The 8,611-nt window shown below is 30.9% G+C and overlaps 1 pseudogene; it reads left to right on the top strand.

Moving 5' to 3' along the window:
- LOC131634717 (uncharacterized) overlaps window positions 1-5,604 on the top strand; it is a 10,332-nt pseudogene extending 4,728 nt beyond the window's left edge.
- The last annotated feature ends 3,007 nt before the right edge of the window (window positions 5,605-8,611 follow it).

Below are 8,611 nucleotides of genomic sequence, written 5' to 3'. Positions count from 1 at the left end.
GAATTTGTTCTATCTTTTTTTTTGGAATCTATTTGTTTATTTCTTTTTTAATATGATGTGTTTCTATTTGTTTATTTTTTAAAACATAATTTACTATTTTTTTTTATAAAAAATTATGTTATTTGTATTATTCTTTGACACTTACAATAAACTTTTATAACTTATTTTTATATTATTTTTATTTGTAGATCATAAACATCACAGTAGATGTAGTTAATATAAAAAAATTAATTTGAATGAATGTCCAATAAAAAAAGTTTCTTTTGAAAATGATTATTCAAAAATAATTATTTATCGTAATATTTTATTTCTAGTAAAATATATGCATATTGAAATGATAATATTGAAATAATAATATTGAAATGAGTTATAATATTTAAATCTCATAATATCATTTACTTTCAATAAATGAATAAATTAATTTGATGGACTTAATAATTAGATATATTTAATTATTATTATTTTTCAAATGAATAAAAATGTGATTTATGATCATTTATTACCTTTTATCCAGTGCCCCCCGGGGCACTGGTTAGCAGCACCCTGATTTTCTTAATATAAAATTAAAGCATTAAATTACCAATCTTATTAAGTTATTTAACATTAAATTCAACATTTATACTTATTTAATAATGTTTTTTTTAATTACATGTGATTCGTTTAAGGCATTCAATTTGTTTTTTACCGTAAAAAACATACTTGCAAATTCAAAACTTATAAACTTTAAAAAATAATAAAATTAATTATTTATATATTTCAGTTACTATTATAATTATTTTCTTATTTCAGTTACTAAACATAAAATTAGTAACAATTATTACTATATTTCATTTCTTTTATAATATAAGCAACTTAAAATTCTTTAAAAAACAAAACAAAATCTCTCTTTTCAATAACAACACATACTACTAATTCTTCACTGTTCATTCACTATAATACCAAATTTGATATGGGTATATACATGCACTACTATTAAATTTAACAACTTTCCATTTTACAACACTTTATTTTATAAATATTTTTATAGTATTAATTATATCATCACATTTTTAATATATTTATATTTTATATTTGTTTTAACTTTTAAACTGTGTTATTTTCCACTCTAAAACAGAAAAGCAACTTGGAGTGCAGAAATTCAACGTCTCAATCGGCTCAAAAGGAAGCAACAACTTGATTTGAAACGTATTAAAAAAAACACATTTCAAAAGATGGGTAAACTTAAATATTCAAAAATATATTAAAATCTGTAAAAATAACAACACTTTATTTTATAAATATTTTTTATTTTTTAAAATATTAATTATATGATCACATTTTTAATATCTTTACATTTTATATTTGTTTTAAATAGATAAAGTGTGTTATTTTCTACTCTAAAACAGAAAATCAACATGGAAAAAATGAGGAAGAAATTCAACGTCTCAATCGGCTCAAAAGGAAGCAACAACTTTCAGACATTGATTCTTTTATTGAAAATCATAATGAGTACAACAACATGGTACCCATCACAAATGGAGAAGAGTCAGATATACCTTCTAATTCAGGTATTTTTTTATATGAAAAATATTTATTTAAAGGATATATATTTTTAACATTTAAAAAAATATATAAACATAGTCTAATATTGTATTTTATATAAAAAATTTATAGAATCAACACATTAAATTAACAAATTTATTTGAAAAATCAAACGTATTAAATTGACGATAAATTTTTGTTTATAAAATCAAAGCATTAAATTAGCAATTGTATTAAGTTATTTAACATTCAAAGATAAGTAAATTTAAATATTCAAGAATATAATAAAATCTGTAAAAATAACAGCACTTTATTTTATAAATATTTTTTATAATATTAATTATATTATTACATCTTTAATATCTTTATATCTTTATATTTGTTTTAAGTTGATAAAGTGTCTTATTTCCCGCTATAAAACAGAAAAGCAACATGGAGAAAATGATGCAGAAATTCAACGTTTCAACTGGCTTAAAAGGAAGCAACAACTTGATTTGAAACGTATTAAAAAAAATTCACATTACAAAATATGGGTAAATTTAAATATTATAAAATATATTCAAATCTTAAAATACGTAATTTTTAAGGTAATTAAAAATAACTCACCTTTTATCTTTCAGAAATTGATTCTTCTATTGAAAATCATAATGAGTACAACAACATGGTATCCATCACAAATGGAGAAGAGTCGGATATACCTTCTAATTCAGGTATTTTTATATAAAAATATTTATTTAAAGGATATATATTTTTAACATTTAAAAATATATATTTACATAGTCTAATATTGTATTTTATTTTCTTCTAAGAATTCTTTTTCAATTACAAATTGTCAATGATATTGTATTTATTTACACAAATTAGATTAGTATCATTTTGTAGAATATTTTACTCTTATTGAACTTAATTAATTAAAACGAATTTACCTTTTAACTTTCAGACACTATGTCAATGGTGGAAAATGATAATGAGTTAAACACCATGGTATGCATGACAAATGGAGAAGAGTCGAATGTACCTTCTAATTCAGGTAATTTAATCAAAATATTTATTTAAAGTAATATTACAATATTCTCAAATCTATGATTTAAAAACCTATTATATGTATATTTAACATTGTAAAAATATGTTTACTTCTTTTAGGGATTCAATTTCCGTTAGAAATTGACAATGAACAATTAGATGATACTGCTAACTCAGGTTCAAAATTTTATATCTACATAATATTGCTACATTATATTGTTAAAGATATCTTGCCAATATTAAAATTGACTATTTGGCAAATAAAATTGTTAATTTTTTGTTTTGTATAAATTGTAGATTCGCAATATTTAAATATGGGTCACCCAATATGTGTTTGTGAATTCTGTGGTGCATTGATGTGGTATGAAGAACGCGTTCGAAAATAGTATAGACCACTGACACCAAAATTTTCAATGTGTTGCATGCAAGGCAAGATTCTAATTGCTCCATACCCCAGCCTTCCTCAATCTTTGCATGATTTGTATCACAAACATGACAGAAGGAGTAAATTCTTTTTGGAAAATATTAGATCTTTCAATAGTATGTTTGCTTTCACCTCTATGGGAGGAAAAATAAATAAGGAAATAAATAATGGTAATGCACCACCAATATTTGTGATGAATGGTGAAAACTTTCATCAAATTGGAAGTTTGTTGCCTTTACTAGGGAACCAACCAAAATTTTCTCAACTATACATCTACGACACTGATAATGAAATAGCTAACAGAATGGCCGTTGTCAGGTAATTACACTCATTTGTATAGTTTCATAGTCATAATTATCATATCGAACCTTGAGCTTATTATATTTTTGTTTTAAGATTATTGATAAACACCACTTCAATTACATATAACCACCAATTATTTTTTCATATATTACAGAATGGATGGTGAAGACTTTGAGTTGAAATCAACAATTGTTAGCGATATAAGGGAAGTTCTTGATAATTTCAATCCCTATGTCAAAACATATAGGATAATTCGAGACACCATAACAAAACAAAATGCTCCAACTATGAAGTTAAGAATATTAAGAAAAAGAGGTTGTGATGGTCGACGATACAATCTTCCAACAGCTTCAGAGGTGGCAGCATTGGTCGTTGGTGATTTTGATTCAGTAGACTTTGATAGAGATGTTATTGTTGAGACTCAATCTGGATTGTTGCAACGTATTTCTGTATTTGAGCCAGCATATTTACCATTACAATATCCACTTCTATTACCTAGAGGAGAAGACGAGTTTCGAAAAGATATTCCATATAATGAAGATACTAATATGTCCACTTCAAAAAGGAAGTTTGTCACACAAAAAGAATGGGTTGCATACAGAATTCAACAAAGAGATACAAATCAGTCAACATTATTGTTTTCTAAAAGATTATTTCAACAATTTTTTGTGGATTCATTTAGTGCAATAGAGTCTTCACGCTTGAAGTGGATTAGAGATCATCAAAAAGACTTAAGAGCAGAAATCTACAAGGGGTTAACTGAGGCCATTCTTAGAGGAGAGACTAATCCAACTTCATCAGGAAAAAGAATTGTGTTGCCGTCTACATTTGTTGGTGGAGCAAGATATATGATACAAAATTATCAGGATGCCATGGCAATTTGTGGTTGGGCAGGATATCCTGACTTATTTATCACTTTCACATGTAACCATAAATGGCCTGAATTGGTTGATTTTTTGAAAACATATCACCTAAAGCCAGAGGATAGGCCCGATTTAGTGAGTCGACTTCTCAAAATTAAACTTGACCAGTTAATAAAAGACATCAAGATAGGCACTATTTTTAGAAAAGTCAAATCAGGTAACCTTATATGTACTTTCATTCCTCATCTAATATTTTTTATATAATTATTACTCAAATGTATTTTTATCTAACATTTAATATTAATTGAACTTATTTACTTCAAACTTGCAGTAATATACACTATTGAGTTTCAAAAGCGTGGACTCCCACATGCTCACATATTGGTTTTCCTTCAAACTAATTATAAGTGTGTCTGTCCTAATGATATTGACAAAATAATATCTGCCAAGATTCCAGATAAAGAGCCTGAGTTGTTTAAAGTGGTATCTTTATTGATGATTCATGGTCCATGCGGCGCTCAAAATAAAAAATCTCCATGCATGCATAATGGAAAGTGTTCAAAACATTTTCCAAAAAAATTTGTTGATTCTACCGTTATTGATGAAGATGGATATCCGGTATATAAAAGGAGAGACAATGACGTGTTTATTCAAAAAGGTGACTCATTTGTAGATAACAAGTTTGTGGTTCCTTATAATAAACATTTGTTATTGAAGTATAATGCTCATATAAATGTGGAGTGGTGCAATCAGTCACGGTCAATTAAATATCTTTTTAAATATGTTAACAAAGGGCATGATCGAGTCACTGTTGCCTTTTATAGCAGTGGAAATGAGCAAAATAAATCTGATTGTTTGGATGAAATAAAGATGTACTACGACTGTAGATATTTGTCAGCATGTGAAGCTGTTTGGAGAATGTTTTCTTTTGATATTAATTATAGAGAACCATCAGTGGAACGACTAAATTTTCATTTAAAGAATGAGCAACATGTGATATATGATGATTATGCTGACATTCAGGATGTTGCGAACAAAAAATATGTTCATTTTACAAATTTTTTGGCATGGATGGATGCCAACAAAATATATCCTGAAGCAAAAAATCTTACATACAGTCAATTTCCAACAAAGTTTGTGTGGAAAGTTGAAGAACATAAATGGGCTCCACGAAAATAAGGATTTGCAATTGGAAGACTTCATTTTGTTCCCTCTAAATCTGGTGAGATATTTTATTTGAGAACTTTTCTAAATTATGTGAAGGGTCCTACATCTTTCGAAGAAATAAAAACAGTTAATAATGATACAAAGAAGACTTTTAAGGAGGCTTGCTATGCATTGAGATTTTTGGATGATGATAAGGAATACATAGATGCAATTGTGGAGGCAAGCCAATGGGGTACAGGAGAATATTTGTGCCTATTGTTTGCAACTTTATTATTGTCAAAGCAAATATCTCGCCCACATTGAAGGTGTAACACTCCGTACATATATGTCTAGAATAATATGCGGTAATGTTATTTATGATACAAGAAACATACAAACTAGGTGAAAGACAAGAATTGAAAAAACTGAATACAACATAAATCTTAATTATAGAGTATCCAAGAAGCTTGTCTTCATCATTGCACAACGGAAAGGTAACTTCTACAGAGGTCTTCCTGCCTTCTGCACATCTGCAGCTTCGAAACCGATCATCTAGCAAATCTAACACTTATAACCTGTTCCTGAAAAAATAATAATTGGAATGGGGTGAGATTTCTAAATCTCAGTGAGTTCCCCTATCTTACGGGTTCACTCGGTTCTACAGGGTGCATGCATTATAAACGGATTCACCTAGAATCCGGGGTTATGCCTCACGTCTAGGTGCAAATACAAACAAGGGTATCACCACAATTAGAAGTCCCTTAACTACCCAATGAGGCGTTCAATAAAACCACAATTCACAATATGCAAACTCACATCCTTATGTGAGGAATCAAGAAGTTATACCCATCTGACTAGGCTACCTCTGCCACGTACCCTCGGTGAGTATCCAAGTACATATATGTCGAAAGACTTGCACAAGCACACCGCACGATGAATTCGGGTCATTCCTATATGGAATTCCACCCGAGATGAGTTACGTTGTACCATTGCCTGCGTGGCATTTACAACCACATCACCAAGCACGCCAGTGAGTTACCAAGTGGGAAACGCCATTAAAGACCCCGGTCTTGCTTCCACTGCAATGGTATTCATCCTCTGTACGCAGGTGAGTAAACAGGTGCAATATGTCCTTTTCGACGTACAAGCCCATCGGGCGAAAGCCTAGTAACATTGTCTAATTGATGTTACTAGAGGCAAGTAATTCAGTGATTGCCTACGTGGCATCACCCACTTACCATACTAATCACGTAGGTGAGTTACCAAGTGGGAAACGCCATTAAAGACCCTTACTTGCTTCCACCGTAATAGTAGCTCAGGTAACGCAAAATATACGAATATAGACGCGTATATACAACAGGCATAAAAGCCAAATCATCCATGGTATATAATACATATCACAAATGCCACACGGGCTACCAATGGGCATCCACATAGTGGGTAAATAGGATTTACTATCCTAGTAGTACGATTATACTCCGATTCACGCATATTAAACCAAGGCAAGTTCACAAAATCAAGCATCCGAACGTCCAACCGGAACGACGGGAAAACAATTTACATTGTATTATATGCACATAATATTAGACAAAATCCATTGTATAAATATCATGTCATTTGTACATACTCGTCACTTGTGAGTTAAATATGTTTCGATCATGGAATATATTAAACATAATCAGACCATATAATTATTTAGAACGTACATGGACACACATTGGTCTCATAACAAAGAGGCTTCCGATTCCCGACATGGAACGGAACTGCACTCTAGGGAATTAAACATACCATTCTTGATTCTATAAATGTTAATCCGACATCATGTAACTAAACATCCATTTGACATAAATTTTAAATCAATTAAAAGCATTATATCTAAGCATATTCATAAAGATCATTAAAAGACCTTTCTAACGCTTCCGACCGGGCTTCGTTTCGAGTTATGAAACTCAAGTTATGATCAAAACAATAAAAGTCATTTTTCGTTTAGTGCGAACTCGATTTACACTATAGGCAAATCGATTGCATGCTTCAGTTTTTGTCCAAAAACCAGTTTTTCAAAGGAGAAATCGATTGGGATCCTGTGCAAATCGATTTGCACCTGTAGCAGAGTAAAAAAAAACATATTTTCCTGCATAAAACCAGTTCCAAAACATCCTAAAACATTCCTAAGGTTTCCTAATGATCCAAATTTGAACTCCATCATGTATCATCATTCTACGATATATAATCACATCAAAGAACACATACTTCATCCATTAAACAAACATGCAATGATTTTTATCACACAAATCCCCAATTTTCCCCAAATTCCAATTTCCCCACAAAACACCAAGTTCTACCCGAGCTCTAACTATGGAACTCACCTCAAGCTTGAAGATTCTGAGTTGTAGAGATGAAGATAATAACAATGCTGCTCCCACAATCCATTCTTAATCAAGGTTTTGCTCCCATCATCATCAATCCCGTAACCCTCATATTCACACTTTCAGCATGGATCACTCAACTTTAAACCAGATTATCTCCATCAATATAGTGCCTATAAATGCGAACCATATATACAAATCGTAGAGAAATTCGTAAGCTTTCCAACAAGACCAGAATCAGCTCAATCGGAGTTACGAGCAGAGAGATATTACCTTTTTAGTGAGGGTTGTACCATAGTTGCGAAAATGAGTTTTGAAGATGAACACATGAGCTTCTCTTCCTTAACACTCTCCACTCTGTCGCGGGGAAAAATCGTATCTTTTTTCGGGATGAGACACCTGATGCCTTCTTTGGGCTCGATTGCTCAAAAAATGATTTTTCTTTTGTTCCGACCAAACTTTTTATTGTTTCCAAAGTAGGAAAAGGAAAAAAGCTGCAATAACCTTAAAAGTGGGGGAGAGATCTTTGGGTAAGAGGGTTGGTTATACGAAGGGAAGGTATTAGCACCCAACGTATCTATAGTACTCTATAGGTTTCTTTTCTATGTTTTTCATTCCATGTTATTGAGAGGTTCTTGTGAAATAGGTGGGACCTAAGGTGTTTGTTTGATTATGCTCGCAAAGATCATCGCGATCCTCTGCATACATATCCCTTAGAGGGAATCAGAGCATCTATAGCTCGGGGTCTACGGGTGCTAAGGTTTGAGTGGTTTGAGGGAGAAGTTTTGCTCGCCAAGGATACGACCTTGTGCCTACGTATTCTCAAAGGGATGTTGAGAAAGTCAGAGCAATCATAGTTCCCATTTATGCTAGTGGAAGCAAAGGAAAAGAGACAAATGTCATCTCAATGTTCGATGTATCTAATCTATATCATCACATACATCTGTTTGATTTTGTTTGAAAAT

Source organism: Vicia villosa, unplaced genomic scaffold (assembly GCF_029867415.1).
Source record: "Vicia villosa cultivar HV-30 ecotype Madison, WI unplaced genomic scaffold, Vvil1.0 ctg.001337F_1_1, whole genome shotgun sequence".
Lineage (NCBI taxonomy): Eukaryota > Viridiplantae > Streptophyta > Magnoliopsida > Fabales > Fabaceae > Vicia > Vicia villosa.
The sequence above is the reverse complement of the archived record's forward strand: the minus strand, read 5'-3'. Positions and strand labels throughout refer to the sequence as shown.